General features: G+C 48.4%; 1 protein-coding gene across 2 annotated transcripts in view; it reads left to right on the top strand.

Annotated features, from left to right (window-relative positions):
- The first annotated feature begins 1,338 nt into the window (after positions 1–1,338).
- The window catches only part of slc28a1 (solute carrier family 28 member 1), a 134,671-nt gene continuing 112,209 nt past the window's right edge, over positions 1,339–23,800 (top strand). Inside the window, exon 1 of one of the 2 annotated variants that reach the window (XM_072493087.1) lies at positions 1,339–1,455. The gene's annotated coding sequence lies outside the window, so the exon portion shown is untranslated. Of the gene's footprint in view, positions 1,484–23,800 lie in introns of both variants that reach the window. The other variant, XM_072493090.1, reaches the window with a different exon arrangement.

The raw sequence follows: 23,800 nt of genomic DNA, 5'->3' as shown, positions 1-23,800 counted from the left end.
AAAAGGTATTCCCCAAGGGAGAATCTTTCTTCTTTGGGTTTGGCTCTCAGCGAAGAGCGAGACCAGCGTAGCAGCTGCATCAGACCAAGTAAGTTCCAAGTCAACACACGCTACGAGATAGACGCTCCTAGTTGCTATCCTATAAACAGCTTAACCCAGCAGCCTCAGAACCGAGCAACGGCCATTGTTCCTCTGACTGAGTGGGCACCCGAAGCTAAGTATAGGCTTTAGCAATAGCGGTAGTTTAGGTCGTAGAATTTTATGCATGAGTAGATTTGACTGTGTGTAAATCAATGAGCATTGCTTTTGAACTTCCTAACTGGTGTATCGAGTCATTGATCAGTATTCGGTTCTGAACCTTGTGGCGGTGTCGAAAGATACCTGGCGACTCTTGAGCAAACGTAATTAAACAGAGCCAAATTAAGAAACAGCCAAAGTTAGCAACAACAGACGAGTAACCTTTGTGCCTCACAAGTGTTAAGCAGTGACCACTTTGAACAAGAGAGAACCTAACCATCGCACCTTGATATTCATGGGGCGCATTTCTCCTAGCGGGAGTCTAAGTGCCGAGTCCGGAGTGAAAACCGGAGTGTTTCACTCTGGCGTCGGAGGCCACTCCCAGCCCCCTATTCTCCCGCCCCCGGGGGGCTAGGAGCGGCGTCGCGTCATTCACGCACGCCAGGCCTTGGCGCCGCGTAAAAGCAGTGTAGCGTAAATTACGTGGCCGGCGCTGCGTAAATGATGTCACCCGCGCATGCGTGGTTGCCGTCCTCCCCGAGGCCGCCCCGCAAGAAGATGTCGGGAGGATCTTGCGGGGCGGCGGAGGAAAGGAGGTCCTCCTTCAGAGAGGCCGGCCCGCCGATCAGTGGGCACTCCACTCACCCCCCTCCACAGGCCGCCCCCCCCCACCCCCCAGCGTTCCCGCGTTGTTCCCGCCAGCAGCGACCAGGTGTGGACGGCGCCGGCGGGAACCCGTCGTATTGGGCAGGCCGCTTGGCCCATCCGAGCCGGAGAATCACCGCTCGCCCGTTGCAAACGGCGATTCTCCCAGCGGCCAGCCGTGATTCTCGCTGCGCCCGTTTGGGGGGGGGGGGAGAATTGCGTGCGGGCATCAGGGCGGCATAGTGGGACATGCGTGGCGCCCTGGCGATTCTCCCACCCGGCGCGGGGGGGGGGGGGGGATTCCGAAGTATCCTATCTGGACTCACGTTGCCCTCTGAGGTGTCCCTGACACGGGCCTAAGATTCCAATGTTATCTTTCCAATTCCAAGGGAGTAGCACGGAGTTAATTATCCATCAAATACTTTGGACCTGTTGATTAGTAACATGCTGTGATTTGCCTTATAAACGTTGGCAATGCCTGAACGTATCATTGTGTTCATCTATCCTGAGAAACCCTCGTTGTTGAAACCTGACATCTTGCTGCACTTCCACCTCTGGAACCCACAAACACATGTAAGCTGAAAGATTTTTCTCATCTCCGGTAAGCGTTTCTGTGCAAACGACATAACTCAATTTAATAATTAATCGGTAAAGCGAGCCTCTTGCAGCAGCACATGTGGTGTTTGTGCTCCTGGAGCCCAACATCGCTGGGAACAGATTATCCTGTTAGGCTCCCTTGCTGTTTTAACCGAATAATAGAATGGTTGGTGTAGGAGGCCGTTCGATCTATCCTGTCACCTGCTGGTTCTCTGCTAAAGTAACTCCCGGTTTTCCCCCCCCCTCCAAGGTGGACAGCCCCAGATTCTCCAATCTATCAACGCGGCGGACGTTCCTCATCCCCGGAACCATTCCCATGAATCTTTTCAGCGCTCTCTCTAATGCCTTCACATCCTTACGGAGTGTAATGCCCAGGCCCGGACAGCAAATTCCAGTTTAAGGCTGAATCAATGTTTAACATAACTTCCTCATTGTATTTGCTGCCGCTTTTTCCCATGGGAACAGAGACTACACGTCAAACGTGCTCTGCTTGTTGTGACGGTGCTGGCGCAGTGGTAATGCCACTGGGCTCGTAGCCCGGAGGCTCAGGCTGCTGGTCTGGGGGAATTGGTGCAAATCCCATTGCAGCAGCTGGTTGAATTTAAATTCGAGGAATAAAATCGGAACATAGAACGATCCCGCCCCCCCCCCCCCCCCACCCACCGGGTCGGAGAATCGCCGGGGGGGGGGCCGCGTGAATCCCGCCCCGCCGCCGGCAGACAAATTCCCCGGCGCCGGGGTTTTTGGAGGGGGCGGGAATCGCTCCGGTCGGCGGCCGCAGGCAGCAGCCCCCCCCCCCCGTCGATTCTCCACCCATCGCCTGCCCGTTTTCGGCCGGTCCCGCCGGCGTAAAACAAATTAGGTCGATACCGGCGGGACCTGGCTCTGCGGGCGGCCTGCAGAGTGCTCGGGGGGGGGGGGGGGGGGGGGGGATCTGCCCCCATGGTGGCCTGGCCCACAATCGGGGCCCACCGATCCGCGGGCGGGCCTGTGCCGTGGGGTCACTCTTTCCCTCCGCGCCGGCTGCTGTCAACCTCCGCCATGGCCGGCGCGGAGAAGAACCCCCCTGCGATGCGCTGGGCTGACGCCAGCACACGTCGGCGCTCCTGGGCATGCGCCAGCCGGCGGAGGCCCTTTGGCGCCAGTTGGCGTGGCGCCAAGCCCTTGCACGCCGACTGGCGCAGCGCCAACTCCGTGGGTGCCAGCCTAGCCCCTGAAGGTGAGGAGGATTCCGCACCTTCCGGGCGGCCCGACGCCAGAGTGGCTCACGCTGGTACTGCCCGTCCCTCCGGGTAGAGGAGAAACCCGCCTGGTCTCTGTGAGGGTGGCTTTCAAACTATCTTTGGGCAGCACAGTGGTCAGCACAGTTGCTTCACAGCTCCAGGGTCCCAGGTTCGATTCCGGCTTGGGTCGCTGTCTGTGGGGAGTCTGCACATCCTCCCCGTGTGTGCGTGGGTTTCCTCCGGGTGCTCCGGTTCCCTCCCGCAGTCCAAAGATGTGCGGGTTAGGTGGATTGGCCATGAAACATCTGGTTCACTGAATGCCTATTTGGGACATTTCCTAGTCTGGCAGACATGTGCCTTGTGGTTCACAGCAAGGCTGTTAACTCAACGACAAACAAGTGGTAGCACAGTGGTTAGCACTGCTGCCTCACAGCGCCAAGGACCCACTGTCCATTCTGACCTCGGGTGACTGTGTGGAGTTTGCACATTATCCTATGTCTGCTTATAGTGACGCATCTTATGCTAATCTCTCTGATGGCATTTCGAGGGCGGGAAGATTTGTAATTTTTTTCCTGGGAGAGAAAGGTAAATATTGCGCTTTGACATGGGAAAATAAAATTATAGGAGGAGTGGCTGAAAAGTACCTTGGCAAGAGAGACACTTATCCTGGTGGAGAGGTAGATACGCCATGTTTTATATCCAATATCCTAACTGAAATTTTAAATGGAGTAGGGTATTCGGGAACAGTACCTATAGAGTGTCCCATCGACAATATATCCCTTTGTGAGAATGTCAACTCTACAAAAAGAGCGAATGAAAAGAAGACTATGGATTGACATCGCGAGCCTCAAACAGATGCCAGAGAACAGCGAGATTGACAAGATCAAGTGGGTTGACAGCAGTTTGATGATAGGAGGGGCTATCTCGAAGAAGTTAATGGAAATCATTAAAGAGGAGCATCTTTTCCAAGGCAGAGATACGTGAGTGAAAGAAGACCTTTCAGAAGGGGGAATATGGTGCATTTATTGCAGAAAAAATATATACATTTGTGTTCAGGTTTAATTTACATCAAAATTAAATATTTTTTTCTTTAAGAGTGGGAATCTGTTAGGAGACAGTTAAAGTTCCCTCATACTTAAGTTGGAATTGGGGTTTGAATTGTTTAGTAGACTGCAACAAATATAAAGGGGACACAGGTGGCTCTGTTGTGAGGTCGGAGAAGTGATTACTGAACACTTGATGTCGAAGAGGTCACGCATTGCTTCCTCCTTCATATTATAGAGTTATCACCGGAGCTTAACAGGCCCAACCATCTTCAGCTGCTTCATCAACCACCTGCCTTCCATCATAAGGTCAGAATTAGGGAAGTTCACTGATGATTCCATATCAGCGTCATTCACATCTCCTCAGTCTATGTACAAATGTAGCAAGATCTGGACAATATCCAGGTTTGGTCTGATAAGTAGCAAGTCATCATCATACCACACAAGTGGCGGACAATGACCATCTCCAACAAGTGAGGATCTGGCCATGGCCTCTTGACGTTCAATGGCATTACCATTGCTGAATCCCCAACAGCAACATCATGAGGGTTACCATTGACTGGAAACTGAAGTGGATTGGCCATATAAATCCTGTGGCTGCCAGGGCAGATCAAAGGTAAGGAATAATGTGGCGAGTAACTCAACCCCTGACCCCCACAAAGCCTGTCCACCATCTACAAGGCATAAATCAGGAGTGTGATGGAATACTCTCCACTTGCCTGGATGAATGCAGCGCCAACAACACTCGGGAAGCTCGACACCATCCAGGACAAAGCAGCTCCGATCGATTGGCATCCCTTCCACAAACAATCACTCCCTCCACCACCGACGAACAGTGGCAGCCGTGTGTACCAACTACAAGATGCACTGCAGGAACTCACCAAGGGTCCTTAGGCAGCACCTTACAACCTCACAACCACTACCATCTAGAACAACAAGAGCAGCAGATATATGGGGACCCCACCAGCTGGACGTTCCCCTCCAAGTCACTCACCATCCTGACTTCAAAATATATCCCACTGTCGCCTGGTTAAAATCTTGGAACTCCCTTCCTAACAGCACTGTGGGTGTACCTACACCACAGGGACTGCAGCAGTTCAAGAAGGCAGCTCACCACCACCTTTTGAAGGGCAACTAGGGATGGGCAATAAATGCTGGCCTGGCCAGCGACGCACACATCCTGTAAATGACTAAAACAAAGATCCCCACCTCATTTCCAGTTGCCCAACGGGTAGCACAGTGGTTAGCACTGTGGCTTCAGGTGCATGGGACCCGGGTTCAATTCCCGGCTTGGGTCACTGTCTGCGAAGTCTGCGGGTTCTCCCTGTGTCTGCATGGGTTTCCTCCGGGTGCTCCGGTTGCCTCCCACAAGTCCTGAAAGACGTGCTTGTTCGGTGAATTGGACATTCTGAATTCTCCCTCTGTGTACCCGAACAGGCGCCGGAGTGTGGCGACTAGGGGCTTTTCACAGTAACTTCATTGCAGTTAGGGGCAGCATGGTGGTGCAGTGGTTAGCACTGCGGCCTCACGGCGCCGAGGTCCCAGTTTCGATCCCGGCTCTGGGTCACTCTCCGTGTGGAGTTTGCACATTCTCCCCAGTGTCTGCGTGGGTTTCGCCCCCACATCCCAAAAGATGTGCCGGGCAGGTGGATTGGCCACGCTAAATTGCCCCTTAATTGGAAAAAAATGAATTGGGTACGCTAAAAAAAAATTGTTTTTAACTTCATTGCAGTATTAATGTAAACCTACTTGTGACACCAATAAAGATGATTATTATTATCACCTAAAGATGGGAATTTCAAAACACAATTCTCCAATTTTAATTTCACCAATGTTTATTTAGCTCAAACAATTTCTTCAACTTTAGGATCGTTCACCTTTGTGCTTAGTTTTAAAACATCAAAACTGCCGACCGGCCTTGTTTGTCTCGCTAACCAATTCAGCTGTCCAATTAAACTTCGGAGCTCCTCATTTTCCGTTTCAGAAGCTGCCTTATCCTTTTGTAAGGCCCGACCACAACTAATTACTCTGAGTAATATTCTCCGAGTGGGGCTGCTGATGTAGAGTGACGTGAGAATCACGCGGCCCGATTTCTAACCCAATGTATTTTAATGCACCAGGGGCCTGACTTCCAATCTTGAACCCCTTTCTGAACCGGTTAATTACAGTATTTTCAAATTCGCTACCACCACCCCACAAATATTCATCTACATGCACCATGAAGATGCCCGAATTTCCCCCCCCCTTGGCACCAATCAAACATTATTTCAGCATGTAGATGATTATCTGGGACAGCCCAACTTTAACAAAACGAACTTCACTGAGAAATATCAAACCTTGGATTCAACCCATATACACATTTATTTAACACCCCCAGGACGCTTTCTGTGTTTGATGCCTCTCTCGGAGGATCAAGAAAAATTTCTCTTTGAAGCTGATGTCCCTGTAAGAAAGCAGCTTTAATATCTATCGACTTGCATTCCAAAGCATCTGTGGCTAACAGAGCCAAGAAGATCTTCAAAATACCCTTTCCTGCCACAGGTGAATCTACCCTTGTCATTTGGTCCCCCAAGTTCTCATCGACACCTTGTGCCACCAGCCTGGTTTGGGCTTGATAAGTTTCCATCAGGAAGCATCTTTTCTGTGCATATCCATCTATGAGATAGAACTCATTGTCCCCTCTCTGGGACCTCCATGTACACCCCAAATTCGTTCCAACTTTGTACTTCTTGCTGTTTTGCATCTTTTATTAATTTATCAACTATTTTGTTGAAAGCCATTAAGACCTCTCAATCATACGGGCTGCTGAGCCTTATATCATTCTTAGTCTCTACCTAGTTCCTCAGCACTTTCAATAACCCCCTTTTGATTCTGCAAACTTGTAACCTGTGCCCACTAATCTTGACGAGTGTAGCCGAACAGTCGAGTTTTCATTCTGCAAAATGATTATTTTGCCATCTGCACCGATCACCTTTCCTGGGCCTTTCCGCCCATTAACTCCGCCTCTTCTATAATATGTCATGTCCCCCTGTTTCAGAATAGTATCCGATGGTCATGCATTGTGCCTCAAAGCTCTCCAAATTCTTTCTGAGATTTCTGCTTTAAGGGATGCTCTCTTGCCCCGATGCAGTGTATTCAAATGCTCGGAAAAGGTAGAGTTAATCGTACTCCCCACCCAAGCTAAAGATGATCATTCATCACTGAAGGAATTTTTGGATTCTTCCCAAAAACCAACCGATATGGGCTGTAGCCCCCAACTACCTGAAGTGAATTCCTTGCATTGTCGGCCCGTGCTAAAGCCGGAGTTAATTTACAATCCAGCCTATCTGCCAAAAGTTTGCAAGCATTTCATCTATCACAGCATGATTTCTCTCACCCCCCCCCCCCCCATTACTAGATGGGCTTTCGACAGCTGTATTCATAACTATTATGTTAATGTTCTCACACATATCCCAAAATTCATTGTTCGCAAAGTTCCTCCCCCATTATCAGTGAGAAAGTTTGCCAGTGGCCCCAGTCCGGTTCCTATCCATTTTACCATTATGTGTTCCACAATTATTTTACGATGTATAACCGTCAACTGATTGCCAAGCCTACAAAATGTAAAATGAAAATGTTTTTTTCTTTATGCCACACCTTAAGATCTAAAGCCACAATTTCATGAAAGTCTCTCACTAAGGGCAAACTCACGATGGGTGGTGATGGTGTCCTTCTATATTGCTGACATATATCACATCTATTGATGATCTGTTCTATCGGTATGGTGTATTCTTCATCTCTGATACTCACATCCCTGAGCAACATTTTTAATCTTTGAGAAGACGGATGAGCAATTTGCCGATGCAGCTTTAACTTTTTGTTTTCTAGACTCCTGTTCTCTGATGCTATCAGTACTTCCTTAATTTCTTCACCGTGTGATGTGAGAGTACCTTTAAGACATGGTTGTTTAAGAAATGTACCTTTAAGAAAACAGTGATGTCAGAGAGTGGGTGGAGCTGGGCTTTAGATCAGCCATTTTGAAGCTTTGCCGTTTGAAAAGAGCTTGGGAGTGTCTGTGTTTGCAGTGAGCTGGATCTCTGCCATGAAAGATTATCTCTGGATCATTTGGGTGATTTAAACTCATAATAGTAAAGCCTTTAACCTGATGTGATTCTGTTTAAAGGTGTTAAGTCTCTTGGAAGTTTGAAGGAACATTTTGAGGAATTATTTACTGTTGCAATATTTTCGGAGTTATCTTTGAAGTAAGGGGTGTTAAGAGATCCAATGTTTATTTAAGATGTTAAGTTGAGTTCATGGAATAAACATTGTTTTGTGTTTACAGCCATGTATACAGTCTGCTAAATTACATTGTGTAATCTTCTATGGACGTATCTGTCGTGTTAGATACACTGGTCTAACACTGGCTGCAACTGGATGCAGCTTAGATCAGAAAGATACTCCAGACCTTGAAGTTAGTTCAATCAGGTTTATTGAACTAATAGCACAGTTAGCACAGTTCTCGGAGAGTTCGACTCTCTGCTAACTTAAGTGCGGTTACTCTGTCTGACTGAACCAGACTAGCTCTTAGCCACGTGGTGGAGGTGTGAGATTGTAACAACACCCTTGACTGACTCTCTAGATGTTCATCAGTGGAAAGAGGCGGAGTGTGAGTGCCTCGTGTCTTTTATAGTCAGATCCCACCCCTGAGTGTCCTGCCTGCTTATTGGTCATGTCCTGTCTCTGTGTCCATTAGTTGCTTGTCTGTATATCATTATGTGTGTGTCCGCACATAATCTCCCCCTTTGCTTTATGTTTGGATGACATATGTGAACGGATTTACAAGAATAGGCCAATATTAACATATATACATGCAGTGGATGTGAACATATGTACATGTGAAAACAGCTGTCTAATGCGAGAACACAGAACATAGCAAATGTTCATAAGTCCAGTCTCTGTGGCTTGCGTCTGATCCTGGTCGACCGCCGGAGGGGTGGTGGTGGGGGGTTGACAGCGTCTTGATGGGTGGGATTGAAGCCTGACTGGTGGCCTCGTGAGTCGAGGTATCAGGAGGTGGCAAAACAACAGAAGGAAACGGAGAAGAATGTGGTTGCGGGCAGGCAACTTTGCGCAGTGCCCGTCTGTTTCATCGCACACCAGAACCATCAGCCAGACGCACAACATACGAGCGGGGGGCAGCCTGTCGAACAACAACAGCTGGAGCTGACCAGCCTCCATCAGGGATCTTGACCCAAACAGTGTCGGACGGGGATAACACGGGCAAATCGGTGGCATGAGCACCATAGCCCTGTTTTTACCGGTCTCGGAGTTGCTGCACCTTCTGCAGCACCGGGAGGTGATCCAGGGCAAGTGTACGGCTGGAAGTGTCGTTCGCAGGTCCCTGTTCATCAGGAGTTGAGCCGGCGACATGCCAGTGGACAGTGGGGCCGCCCTGTAAGCAGCGCAAGGTGAATGTCAGCCGCAGAATCCGCGGCCTTGCAGATGAGCTGCTTCACTATGTGCACCCCTTTCTCAACTTTTCCGTTTGACTGCGGATAGTGTGGGCTGGAAGTGACGTGTTTGAACTGATACAACTGGGCAAACAGAGACCATTCATGGCTGCTGAAGCACGGGCCATTGTCACTCATGACAGTGAGTGGGATACCATGCCTGGGGAACGTCTCCTTACAGGCCTTGATAACGGTCCGAGATGTGAGGTCTGAGAGCTTCACGACTTCAGGGTAATTGGAAAAGTAATCAATGATTAACACGTAATCACGACCATTTGCATGAAAGAGGTCGATGCCAACCTTGGACCACGGAGAGGTTTCGATTTCATGCTGCTGACGTGTCTCCTTACTCTGCGCTGGCTGGAAGCGTTGACAGGTCGCACAGTTAAGGACAATGTTCGCGATGTCCTGGCTGATCCCGGGCCAGTAGACAGCCTGCCTGGCTCTGCGTCTGCACTTTTCCACACCCAGGTGGCCCTCATGGATTTGACGGAGCACCAAGCTCTGGAGACTGTGTGGAATTACAATCCGGTCCAGTTTGAGGAGGATACCGTCAACCACCATCAGGTCGTCCTCTACATTGAAAAATTGAGGGCACTGCCCTTTTTGCCAGCTATTGGCGAGGTGTTGCATAACACGCTGCAAGCGGGGGTCTTTGGCTGTTTCCTCACGGATATGAATTATCTTCTCATCAGATGCCGGGAGGGTGCTAGCACACAGCTGCACCTGTGACTCAACCTGACTCAATTTGCCGGATGACGTTCAGTGATTCACTCGGCACGGTGATGGAGCGGGGCAGTGTATCGGCAATGATGAGCTCCTTGTCAGGCGTGTAGACCAGGTCAAAGTCGTACCTTCTGAGTTTGAGGAGGATGCGCTGCAACCGAGGCGATTTGTCATTAAGGTGTTTGTGGATAACGTGGACCAGGGGCCTGTGATCCGTCTCGACTGTGAATGTCGGCAGGCCGTAGACATAGTTGAGAAATTTGAGAATGGCAGTGAGAAGGCCCAGGCATTCCTTCTCGATTTGTGCATACCTTTTTTCGGTGGGTGTCATTGCCCTTGATGCGTAGGCAACCGGTGCCCAGGATGAGGTGTCATCGCGTTGCAGCAGGACCGCACCGATGCCATCCTGGCTCGCATCTGTTGAGATTTTCGTTTCCCTGTCCGGGTCGAAAATTGTCAATACGGGTGCAGTGGTGAGCTTGGCTTTCAGCTCCAACCACTCTGCCTGATGGGCCGCCTTCCAGTCGAAGGCAGTGGACTTCTTCACTAGGTTTCGCAGGGCCGTGATGTGTGAGGCCATGTTTGGGATGAACTTGCCCAGAAAATTGACCATGCCCAGGAAGCGCAATACTGCCTCCTTGTCTTCCGGGACATTCATGGCTGCGATGGCCTTGACCTTGTCTGTGTCGGGGCACACGCCCTGCTGAGAGATCTGGTCTCCTAGAAACTTGAGTGTCGACATGCTAAAGCAACATTTGGCCCTGTTCAGCTTCAGGCCATTGGCGTGGACACGGCGGACTACCTGCTGGAGACGGGAAACATGCTCCTCAGGGGTCGTGGACCATATGATGACGTCGTCCACGTACACATGAACCCCTTCGATGCCCTCCGTCATCTGCTCCATGATGCAAAATATCTCCGATGCCGAACGGCATACGGTTATAGCAGTATCTGCCAAACGGTGTGTTGAAGGTGCAGAGCCTTCGGCTGGACTCATCCAGCTGGATTTGCAGAATCCATGTGACGCATCTAACTTGGTGAAAAACCTTGCATGTGCCATCTCACTGGTGAGACCCTCCCGCTTCGGGATGGGGTAGTGTTCACGCATTATATTCTGGTTGAGATCCTTGGGATCAATGCAGATGCGCAGGTCTCCAGAGGGTTTTTTAACCACCACCATCGAGCTGACCCAGTCAGTCAGTTCGGTTACCCTCGAAATGATCCCCTGCTGCAGCAGCTCGAGCTGTTCCTTCAGGCGCTCCTTCAGCGGAGCCGGGACCCGGCGCGGTGCATGGACCACTGGCTTGGCATCAGGTCGCAGTAGGATCTTGTGCCGATATGGCAAAGTGCCCATCCCGTCAAACACATCTGGATACTGAGCGAGGATGTCGTCAATGCCGGCTTGAAGATCCACGTTGGAGGATGTTGTTGAATAAACCCGCTGCACCAGGTTTAGCTTTTTGCAGGCACGGGCGCCCAGTAGGGATGCCCTGTCCGGCTTGACAATTTCAAACCTTAGCCATGCATGGGTGCTCCGGTTGGAGACGGGTAGATGGCAGGACCCCAGTGCCGTGATGGTATTACCGTTATAGTCCAGGAGCTGGCAGGCTGCTGGAAGGACCTTGGGGGGCTTCTTGATGCGTTTGAAGTCTTCCTGTGAGAAGCCAATGTTGTTCCTCTGTTTAAGAAGGGTAGCAAGGATAATCCCGGGAACTACAGGCCGGTGAGCCTTCCGTCAGTGGTAGGGAAATTACTGGAGAGAATTCTTCGAGACAGGATCTACTCCCATTTGGAAGCAAATGGACGTATTAATGAGAGGCAGCATGGTTTTGTGAAGGGGAGGTCGTGTCTCACTAACTTGATAGAGTTTTTTGAGGAGGTCACTAAGATGGTTGATGCAGGTAGGGCAGTGGATGTTGTCTATATGGACTTCAGTAAGGCCTTTGACAAGGTCCCTCATGGTAGACTAGTACAAAAGGTGAAGTCACACGGGATCAGGGGTGAGCTGGCAAGGTGGATACAGAACTGGCTAGGCCATAGAAGGCAGAGAGTAGCAATGGAAGGATGCTTTTCTAATTGGAGGGCTGTGACCAGTGGTGTTCCACAGGGATCAATGCTGGGACCTTTGCTCTTTGTAGTATATATAAATGATTTGGAGGAAAATGTAACTGGTCTGATTAGTAAGTTTGCAGACGACACAAAGGTTGGTGGAATTGCGGATAGCGATGAGGACTGTCGGAGGATACAGCAGGATTTAGATTGTTTGGAGACTTGGGCAGAGAGATGGCAGATGGAGTTTAATCCGGACAAATGTGAGGTAATGCATTTTGGAAGGTCTAATGCAGGTAGGGAATATACTTTGAATGGTAGAACCCTCAAGAGTATTGAAAGTCAAAGAGATCTAGGAGTACAGGTCCACAGGTCATTGAAAGGGGCAACACAGGTGGAGAAGGTAGTCAAGAAGGCATACGGCATGCTTGCCTTCATTGGCCGGGGCATTGAGTATAAGAATTGGCAAGTCATGTTGCAGCTGTATAGAACCTTAGTTAGGCCACACTTGGAGTATAGTGTTCAATTCTGGTTGCCACACTACCAGAAGGATGTGGAGGCTTTAGAGAGGGTGCAGAAGAGATTTACCAGACTGTTGCCTGGTATGGAGGGCATTAGCTATGAGGAGCGGTTGAATAAACTCGGTTTGTTCTCACTGGAACGAAGGAGGTTGAGGGGCGGCCTGATAGAGGTATACAAAATTATGAGGGGCATAGACAGAGTGGATAGTCAGAGGCTTTTCCCCGGGGTAGAGGGGTCAATTACTAGGGGGCAGAGGTTTAAGGTGAGAGGGGCAAGTTTTAGAGTAGATGTACGAGGCAAGTTTTTTACACAGAGGGTAGTGGGTGCCTGGAACTCACTACCGGAGGAGGTAGTGGAAGCAGGGACGATAGTGACATTTAAGGGGCATCTTGACAAATACATGAATAGGATGGGAATAGAGGGATACGGACCCAGGAAGTGTAGAAGATTGTAGTTTAGTCGGGCAGCATGGTCGGCATGGGCTTGGAGGGCCGAAGGGCCTATTCCTGTGCTGTACATTTCTTTGTTCTTTGTTCTTTGTTCTTTGAGGTTGGCAGAAGCACCTGTGTCCAGCTTGAACTGGATGGAGCAGCGTTTGACCTGCATCACCGCACGCCATTCGTCCCCCGAATCCACAGTGAGGATGGACTGAATGCGAGATGAGTTAGGTGTGGCATGTTCACGTGTAGTAATGATGCCCACTCGGTAGGCGGACTCCAGGCACTCGTCCTCGGATTCGTTGTACTGCCAGGATCAGAATCCTGTAATCATCGTTGCACATTCTGGACGCGCTGTCGTTGGAATTGGGAGCGTTGGCCCCTGACTGGTGGTCCAGGCTCCCGCAGTTTAAACATCGCCTGCCTCTTGCAGGGCAGTGTCCCTTTAAGTGGGCGTTGCCGCAGTTTGGGCACGTCATGTCGGCGTCGAGACGCGTTGTACGTCGTCACACATGCGCAGACGTCTGCACCTGCGCAGTGAGGGTGTCGGCCGCTTCGTTTTCCCGTTCGCATCGCGCATGCGTGGGGGTCCGGTAAAAGCGCACGAGATGGCCGCTGTCTTCAATGCTGAGGCGCTGCATCCGGGAGATGGCCTGCACACTCTCTGCCTCGTGGGAGGCAAGTTTCTCATTTTCAGCCGATTTGTATTGGGAATACCGATTCTTTTGTGTGCTCATGCACTGTGCATGTTTCAGTCGCGACTGGCAGGGTCATGTGCTTGATTTATAAGAGCTGCTCTCTCAGAGGATCAGAGTGAACTCCAAATACGATTTGGTCTCTGATCATGGAGCCAGCAATATCACCAAAGTTGCAGGACAGCGCTAGCAGGCGGAGGTTAGTTAAGAAGGCATTGAAAGATTCATCTTCACCTTGAAGACGTTGTTTGAATATGTAGCACTCGAAGATTTCATTGGTGTCCACTTCACAGTGACTATCGAACTTGTCCCGGATGGTCTGAAACGTTGTCTTGTCCTGGCCTTCGGTGAAGTTAAACGAGTTGAAGAGTTCGATGGCTTGATCACCCGCTGTCGAGAGGAGAAGCGCGATATTTCTTGCATCAGACGCACCCTCGAGGTCTGAGGCTTCGATGTACAGCAGAAACTTTTGCTTGAATATTCGCCAATTGGCACTGAGATTGCCGGAGGTCCTGAGCTGGTGAGGAGCCTGAACCTTCTCCATGGTGCCGGGATACATTCGCTGGTCGTCACGGAACGGACTGAGGTAAGCCACCTTAAATTAGTAGTCTCCTGGTATCATGTTGTGTTAGGTACACTGGCTTGCAACTGGAACAATAATAGAACAATAGAACAATAGACCATTACAGCGCAGTACAGGCCTTTCGGCCCTCGATGTTGCGCCGACCTGTGAAACCACTCTAAAGCCCATCTACACTATTCCCTTATCGTCCACATGTCTATCCAATGACCATTTGAATACCCTTAGTGTTGGCGAGTCCACTACTGTTGCAGGCAGGGCATTCCACGCCCTTACTAATCTCTGAGTAAAGAACCTACCTCTGACATCTGTCCTATATCTATCTCCCCTCAATTTAAAGCTATGTCCCCTCGTGCTAGACATCACCATCCGAGGAAAAAGGCTCTCACTGTCCACCCTATCTGATCATAGAACATAGAACAGTACAGCACAGAACAGGCCCTTCGGCCCTCGATGTTGTGCCGAGCATTGTCCGAAACCAAGATCAAGCTATCCCACTCCCTGTCATTCTGGTGTGCTCCATGGGCCTATCCAATAACCGCTTGAAAATTCCTAAAGTGTCTGACTCCACTATCACAGCAGGCAGTCCATTCCACACCCTAATCACTCTCTGAGTAAAGAACCTACCTCGGACATCCCTCCTATATCTCCCACCCTGAATCTTATAGTTATGCCCCCTAATCCTCTGATCATCTTGTATGCCTCAATTAAGTCACCATTTAACCTTCTTCTCTCTAACGAAAACAGCCTCAAGTCCCTCAGCCTTCCCTCATAAGATCTTCCCTCCATACCAGGCAACATTCTGGTAAATCTCCTCTGCACCCTTTCCAATGCTTCCACATCCTTCCTACAATGCGGCGACCAGAATTGCACGCAATACTCCAAATGCGGCCGCACCAGAGTTTTGTACAGCTGCAACATGACCTCATGGCTCCGAAACTCAATCCCTCTACCAATAAAAGCTAACACACCGTACGCCTTCTTAACAACACTATCAACCTGAGTGGCAACTTTCAGGGATCTATGTACATGGACACCGAGATCTCTCTGCTCATCCACACTACCACGAATCTTACCTTTAGCCCAGTACTCTGTATTCCTGTTACTCCTTCCAAAATAAATCACCTCACACTTTTCTGCATTAAACTCCGTTTGCCACTTCTCAGCCCAGCTCTGCAGCTTATCTATGTCCTTCTGTAACCTGTAACATCCTTCCGCACTGTCCACAACTCCACCGACTTTAGTGTCATCTGCAAATTTACTCACCCATCCTTCTACGCCCTTCTCCAGGTCATTTATAAAAATAACAAACAGCAGTGGCCCCAAAACAGATCCTTGTGGTACACCACTAGTAACTGAACTCCAGGCTGAACATTTCCCATCAGCACCACCCTCTGACTTCTACCAGCTAGCCAATCTCTGATCCAAACCGCACAATCACCCTGAATCCCATGCCTCCGTATTTTCTGCAATAGCCTACCGTGGGGAACCCTATCAAGCGCTTTACTGAAATCCATAAAGACAAAAACATCAACTGCTTTACCCTCGTGCACCTGTTTGGTCACCTTCTCAAAGAACTCAATAAGGTTTGTGAGGCACGACCTACCCTTCACAAAACCGTGTTGACTATCCCTAATTAAATTATTCCTTTCCAGATGATTATAAATCCTATCTCTTATAATCCTTTCCAAGACATTGCCCACAACAGAAGTAAGTCTCTACTCCTCTTCTTGAACAAGGGGACAACATTTGCTATCCTCCAGTCTTCTGGCACTATTCCTGTAGACAATGATGACATAAATATCAAAGCCAAAGGCTCTGCAATCTCTTCCCTAGCTTCTCAGAGAATCCTAGGATAAATCCCATAGGGCCCAGGTGACTTATCTATTTTCACACTTTCCAGAATTGCTAACACCTCCTCCTTATGAACCTCAATCCCGTCTAGTCTAGTAACCTGTATCTCAGTATTCTCCTCGACAAGATTATCTTTTTCCTGTGTGAATACTGACGAAAAATATTAATTTAGCACCTCTCCTATCTCCTCGGACTCCACGCACAACTTCCCACTACTGTCCTTGACTGGCCCTTACAGTAGTCATTCTTTTATTCCTGACATACCTTTAGAAAGCTTTAGGATTTTCCTTGATCCTACCTGCCAAGGACTTCTCATGTCCCCTCCTGGCTCTTCTTAGCTCTCTCTTTAGGTCCTTCTGGCTAACTTGTAACTCTCAAGCACCCTAACTGAACCTTCACGTCTCATATTTACATAAGCCTCCTTCTTCCTCTTGACAAGTGATTCAACTACTTTAGTAAACCACGGTTCCCTCACTCGACCACTCCCTCCCTGCCTGACAGGGACATACTTATCAAGGACACGCAGTAGCTGTTCCTTGAACAAGCTCTTCATTTCAATTGTGCCAATCCCCTGCAGTTTCCTTCCCCATCCTATGCATCCTAAGTCTTGCCTAATCGCATCATAATTGCCTTTCCACCAGCTATAACTCTTGCCCTGCGGTATGTACCTATCCCTTTCCATCGCTAAAGTAAACGTAACCGAATTGTGGTCACTATCACCAAAGTGCTCACCTACCTCCAAATCTAACACCTGGCCTGGTTCATTACCCAGTACCAAATCCAATGTGGCCTCGCCTCTCGTTGGCCTATCTACATACTGTGTCAGGAAACCCTCCTGCACACATTGGACAAAAACTGACCCATCTAAAGTACTCGAACTATAGCGTTTCCAGTCAATATTTGGAAAGTTAAAGTCTCCCATATTAACTACCCTGTTACTTTCGCTCCTATCCAGAATCATCTAGATCTCTGGAACTTTCCAGAGGCCTATAGAAAACCCCTAACAGGGTGACCTCTGCTTTCTTGTTTCTAACCTCAGTCCATACTACCCCAGTAGACGAGTCCTCATCAAATGTCCTTTCTGCCATCGTAATACTGTCCTTGACTAACAATGCCACCCCTCCCCCTCTTTTACCACCTTCCTTGAGCTTACTGAAACATCTAAACCCCCGGAACCTGCAACAACCATTCCTGTCCCTGCTTTACCCATGTCTCCAAAATGGCCACAACATCGAAGTCCCAGGTACCAACCCATGGTGGAAGTTCACCCACCTTATTCCGGATGCTCCTGGCATTGAAGAAGACACACTTCAAACCACCTTCCTGCCTGCCGGTACACTCCTGCAACCTTGAAACCTTATCATGACCTCACTACTCTCAACCTCCTGTATACTGGAGCTACAATTCAGGTTCCCAATGCCCTGCTGAATTAGTTTAAACCCTCCCGAAGAGCATTAGCAAATTCCCCCCCCAGGATATTGGTACTCCTTTGGTTCAGGTGTAGACCATCCCGTTTGTCGAGGTCCCACCGACCCCAGAATGAGCCCCAATTATCCAGGTATCTGAATCCCTCCCTCCTGCACCATCCCTGTAGCCACGTGTTCAACTCCTCTCTCTCCCTATTCCTCATCTCGCTAACACGTGGCACTGGTAACAACCCAGAGATAATAACTCTGTTTGTTCTAGCTCTGAGATTTCACCCTAGCTCCCTGAATACCTGCCTTACATCCCCATTCCTTTTCCTACCTATGTCGTTGGTGCCTATGTGGACCACGACTTGGGGCTGCTCCCCCTCCCCCTTAAGGATCCTGAAAACACGATCCGGGACATCACGGACCCTGGCACCTGGAAGGCAACACACCAACCGCGAGTCTCTCTCGTTCCCACAGAATCTCCTATCTATCTCCCTAACTATGGAGTCTCCAATGACTAATGCTCTACTCCTCTCCCCCTTCCCTTCTGAGCAACAGGGGCAGACTCTGTGCCAGAGACCTGTAACCCATGGCTTACCCCTGGTAAGTCCCCCCCCCCCCCACCAGTATCCAAAGCGGTATACTTGTTACTAAGGGGAGCGACCACAGGGGATCCCTGTACTGACTGCTTCTTCCCAGCCCCTCTCACCATGACCCATCTATTTTAATTCTTCGGAGTAACTACATCCCTGAAGCTTCTATCTATGACCACCTCTGTCTCCCGAATGATCCGCTGTCCATCCAGCTCCAGCTCCAGTTCCCTAACGCGGTTTTTGAGGAGCTGGAGATGGGTGCACTTCCCACAGGTGAAATCAGCAGGGACATGGCGTCCCTCACCTCAAACATTCTGCAGGAGGAACATTGCACTGCCTTCCCTGCCATCCCCTCTAGATAACTTGCGGATAAAACCAAGAAAAAGAAAGAAAGAAAGAGCTTACCTGATATTCACTCAACCCCTCAAGTTAGAGGAGGTGGCTCCTCTCCCGCTTTTAAATCTCCGGCTCCTCTCCCACTTTTAAATCTCCAGCTCCTCTCCCGCTTTTAAATCTCCGGCTCCTCTCCTGCTTTTAATTCTCTAGCTCCTCTCGCGCTTTATGCAGCTTAGATCAGAAAGGTAATCCAGACCTTGAAGTTAGTTCAATCAGGTTTATTGAACTAATAGCACAGTTAGCACAGTTCTCTGTGAGTTCGACTCTCTGCTAACTTAAGTGTGGTTAATCTGTCTGACTGAACCAGACTAGCTCTTGGCTAAGTGGTGGAGGTGTGAGATTGTAACAACAATCTCTCTAGATGTTCATCGGTGGAAAGAGGCGGAGTGTGAGTGCCTCGTGACTCTTAGAGTCAGACCCCACCCTTGAGTGTCCTGCCAGCTTATTGGTCATGTCCTGTTCTCTGTGTCCATTAGCTGCTTGTCTGTATATAATTATGTGTGTGTCTGCATATCATGGCAGTATTCTCTGACTTTCTAAATCTGTCAAAATATGACCAGGCCTCATGAGCAGTTAAAAAGTCATCCTTTTTGTAAATCGTGTCCATGAAAGTTACTAATGTATCCACAGCTTCATCTGAGCTCCAATTCTGAAAAAAACCTTGCGTCTTATTCTGCTTCATACGGTAGTGAAAGTGCCCAGACCATTCTTCCTTTTTTCTTGGCCAAGGGTGTAACCCGTGTCCACAAGATAACTTCATCTTCCCTTGGTCATGGGGTTGATCCTCAGATCTTGGTCATGGGGTTGATCCTCAGACCTTGGTTTTGGGGTTGCTCCTCAGAAAACAATGGCGGGTAGTCCTACCCTTGGATTCAGCCGTTTATTTCCCAGGTTAATCTCAAACGCTCTTCGGGTTAGAATTCAGAAGATATTTTTTCACCCAAAGAAACGTTAGTCGGACGTCCTACACCAGGTTAAATTCCAACAGTTTTGTTCCGCTCTGAAAGCTACTGATTCAAAACAAACCTGTTGCACTTTAACCTGGTGTTGTAAGACGGCATCTCCACATCACCTTTACGAGAAAATTAGGATTAATTAACCAATACAATAGTGTCCAGGCTGTGTACATTGTAACTTCACAGTTTTTCCAAATACCGTGGCCTTGTTGTCTCCAAGTTAAGTTTCATATGTGCTTTCTTCATCGATGGCCGGCTCAATAATAAAGGTATTTCGCTGGATATGACATCGGGGCTAATAAAATAATTCTTACCGGCAGTTTTACAAGGAATCACTACTCTTTTCAGTGATTTACGGTTATTAGCATCCCCAAATCTGAAACTCGTAGAACTTCCAAATTCCTGAAACTTGTTCCAATCTTTGTCACTTAAAGAGTCTGGGTAACATTTCAACCAGTCTATTTCACGCACTGTAGATGCGCATCCGCTGTCTAATACGGCACACTTGAAGGTCTCTGCAACCAGCATTATCATTGCCCTTAGTGCTGGGTGGGGTTACTGGGTTGTGGGGATAGGGTGGAGGTGGTTGACCTTGGGTAGGGCGCTCTTTCCAAGAGCCGGTGCAGACTCGATGGGCCGAATGGCCTCCTTCTGCCCTGTAAATTCTATGATAATCTATGATAATCACCGGACTGAAACTTCTCGTGGCTAAAACATGCTTCCTGTTTGACCAACATCTCCGTCTTCTTCTTCAGAGTCTTCTGTCTCGTGTTTGGTTTCAAACACCTATTATATCTCTTGGGACAATTTATTGCACAATAGGATTTCGATTCACACCTAAAACACCAATAGATCACAGCCTCGGCATTTCTGGATTCATTTCAATGTTGAAATTTCCCAATTTATTCCTCTTGCCTTCATTGTTAAAGGTACCCTTGTTATTTTTTATTTATAAATCTTTTCTCGTATTGAATCTTTTGGCCTGTTCCGAGACCACCTCGCCATCCTGTTAAAATCCAGTCTTCAATTGTCTGTCTTATCGCCGATTGGTCCATTTGTGCCAGGAAGGCTGCTGGGAAGGATTGTTGCCCAGGAACATTTATTAGAGCCTCTGACATTTGTTCTAGCAGGATGTGTCTTTCTGCAAATTTAGCTCCCGTTCAAAACTAGAAGCCTATCCATACTTGTTACCTGAGCACAGTCCAATAACATGAACCTCAGCCCTGATTGAGGAATTTCTAGACTCAGTTTTTACAGCCATGTATACAGCCTGCTAAATTCCATTGTGTAATCTTCTATCTTCTGACTTTCTAAATCTGTCAAAATATGACCAGGCCTCATGAGCAGTTAATAAGTCATCCTTTTTATAAACCGTGTCCATGAAAGTTACTAATGTATCCACATCTTCATCTGAGCTCCAATTCTGAAAAAAACCTTGCGTCTTATTCTGCTTCATACGGTAGTGAAAGTGCCCAGACCATTCTTCCTTTTTTCTTGGCCAAGGGTGTAACCCGTGTCCACAAGATAACTTCATCTTCCCTTGGTCATGGTGTTGATCCTCAGACCTTGGTCATGGGGTTGATCCTCAGACCTTAGTTATGGTGTTGATCCTCAGACCTTGGTCATGGGGTTGATCCTCAGAAAACAATGGCGGGTAGTCCTACCCTTGGATTCAGCCGTTTATTTTCCAGATTAATCTCAAACGCTCTTCGGGTTAGAATTCAGAAGATATTCTATCGCCCAAAGAAATGTTAGTCAGACTTTAACTTCCCAAATATTGAGTGGAAACTCTTTAGATCAAATAGTTTGGAAGGGGTGGTGTTTGTGCAGTGTGTCCAGGAAGCTTTTCTAACACAGTATGTAGATTGTCCGACCAGAGGAGGGGCAATATTGGATTTAGTACTGGGTAATGAACCAGGGCAAGTGATAGATTTGTTAGTGGGGGAGCATTTTGGAGATAGTGACCACAATTCTGTGACTTTCACTTTAGCAATGGAGAGGGATAGGTACGTGCAACAGGTCAAGGTTTACAATTGGGGGAAGGGTAAATACGATGTTGTCAGACAAGAATTGAAGTGCATAAGTTGGGAACATAGGCTGGCAGGGAAGGACACAAGTGGAATGTGGAACTTGTTCAAGGAACAGGTGCTACGTGTCCTTGATATGTATGTCCCTGTCAGGCAGGGAAGAGATGGTCGAGCGAGGGAACCATGGTTGACAAGACAGGTTGAATGTCTTGTTAAGAGGAAAAAGGTGACTTATGTAAGGCTGAGGAAACAAGGTTCAGACAGGGCATTGGAGGGATACAAGATAGCCAGGAGGGAACTGAAGAAAGGGATTAGGAGAGCTAAGAGAGGGCATGAACAATCTTTGGCGGGTAGGATCAAGGAAAACCCCAAGGCCTTTTACACATATGTGAGAAATATGAGAATGACTAGAGCGAGGGTAGGTCCGATCAAGGACAGTGGCGGGAGATTGTGTATTGAGTCTGACGAGATAGGAGAGGCCTTGAATGAGCACTTTTCTTTTGTATTTACAAATGAGAGGGGCGATATTGTTGGAGAGGACAGTGTGAAACAGATTGGTAAGCTCGAGGAAATACTTGTTAGGAAGGAAGATGTGTTGGGCATTTTGAAAAACTTGAGGATAGACAAGTCCCCCGGGCCTGACGGGATATATCCAAGGATTCTATGGGAAGCAAGAGATGAAATTGCAGAGCCGTTGGCAATTATCTTTTCGTCCTCACTGTCAACAGGGGTGGTACCAGGGGATTGGAGAGTGGTGAATGTCGTGCCCCTGTTCAAAAAAGGAACTAGGGATAACCCTGGGAATTACAGGCCAGTTAGTCTTACTTCGGTGGTAGGCAAAGTAATGGAAAGGGTACTGAAGGATAGGATTTCTGAGCATCTGGAAAGACACTGCTTGATTAGGGATAGTCAGCACGGATTTGTGAGGGGTAGGTCTTGCCTTACAAATCTTATTGAATTCTTTGAGGAGGTGACCAAGCATGTGGATGAAGGTAAAGCAGTGGATGTAGTGTACATGGATTTTAGTAAGGCATTTGATAAAGTTCCCCATGGTAGGCTTCTGCACAAAGTAAGGAGGCATGGGATAGTGGGAAATTTGGCCAGTTGGATAACGAACTGGCTAACCGATAGAAGTCAGAGAGCGGTGGTGGATGGCAAATATTCAGCCTGGATCCCAGTTACCAGTGGTGTACCGCAGGGATCAGTTCTGGGTCCTCTGCTGTTTGTGATTTTCATTAATGACTTGGATGAGGGAGTTGAAGGGTGGGTCAGTAAATTTGCAGACGATACGAAGATTGGTGGAGTTGTGGATAGTAAGGAGGGCTGTTGTCGGCTGCAAAGAGACATAGATAGGATGCAGAGCTGGGCTGAGAAGTGGCAGATGGAGTTTAACCCTGAAAAGTGTGAGGTTGTCCATTTTGGAAGGACAAATATGAATGCGGAATACAGGGTTAACGGTAGAGTTCTTGGCAATGTGGAGGAGCAGAGAGATCTTGGGGTCTATGTTCATACATCTTTGAAAGTTGCCACTCAAGTGGATAGAGCTGTGAAGAAGGCCTATGGTGTGCTCGCGTTCATTAACAGAGGGATTGAATTTAAGAGCCGTGAGGTGATGATGCAGCTGTACAAAACTTTGGTAAGGCCACATTTGGAGTACTGTGTACAGTTCTGGTCGCCTCATTTTAGGAAGGATGTGGAAGCTCTGGAAAAGGTGCAAAGAAGATTTACCAGGATGTTGCCTGGAATGGAGAGTAGGTCTTACGAGGAAAGGTTGAGGGTGCTAGGCCTTTTCTCATTAGAGCGGAGAAGGATGAGGGGCGACTTGATAGAGGTTTATAAGATGATCAGGGGAATAGATAGAGTAGACAGTCAGAGACTTTTTCCCCGGGTGGAACACACCATTACAAGGGGACATAAATTTAAGGTGAAAGGTGGAAGATATAGGAGGGATATCAGAGGTAGGTTCTTTACCCAGAGAGTAGTGGGGGCATGGAATGCACTGCCTGTGGAAGTAGTTGAGTCGGAAACATTAGGGACCTTCAAGCAGCTATTGGATAGGTACATGGATTACGGGAAAATGATATAGTGTAGATTTATTTGTTCTTAAGGGCAGCACGGTAGCATTGTGGATAGCACAATTGCTTCACAGCTCCATGGTCCCAGGTTCGATTCCGGCTTGGGTCACTGTCTGTGCGGAGTCTGCACATCCTCCCCGTGTCTGCGTGGGTTTCCTCCGGGTGCTCCGGTTTCCTCCCACAGTCCAAAGATGTGCGGGTTAGGTGAATTGGCCAATGATAAATTGCCCTTAATGTCCAAATT

Source organism: Scyliorhinus torazame, chromosome 30 (genome assembly GCF_047496885.1).
Source record: "Scyliorhinus torazame isolate Kashiwa2021f chromosome 30, sScyTor2.1, whole genome shotgun sequence".
Taxonomy (NCBI): domain Eukaryota; kingdom Metazoa; phylum Chordata; class Chondrichthyes; order Carcharhiniformes; family Scyliorhinidae; genus Scyliorhinus; species Scyliorhinus torazame.
This window is presented reverse-complemented; position numbering and strand designations above follow the sequence as displayed.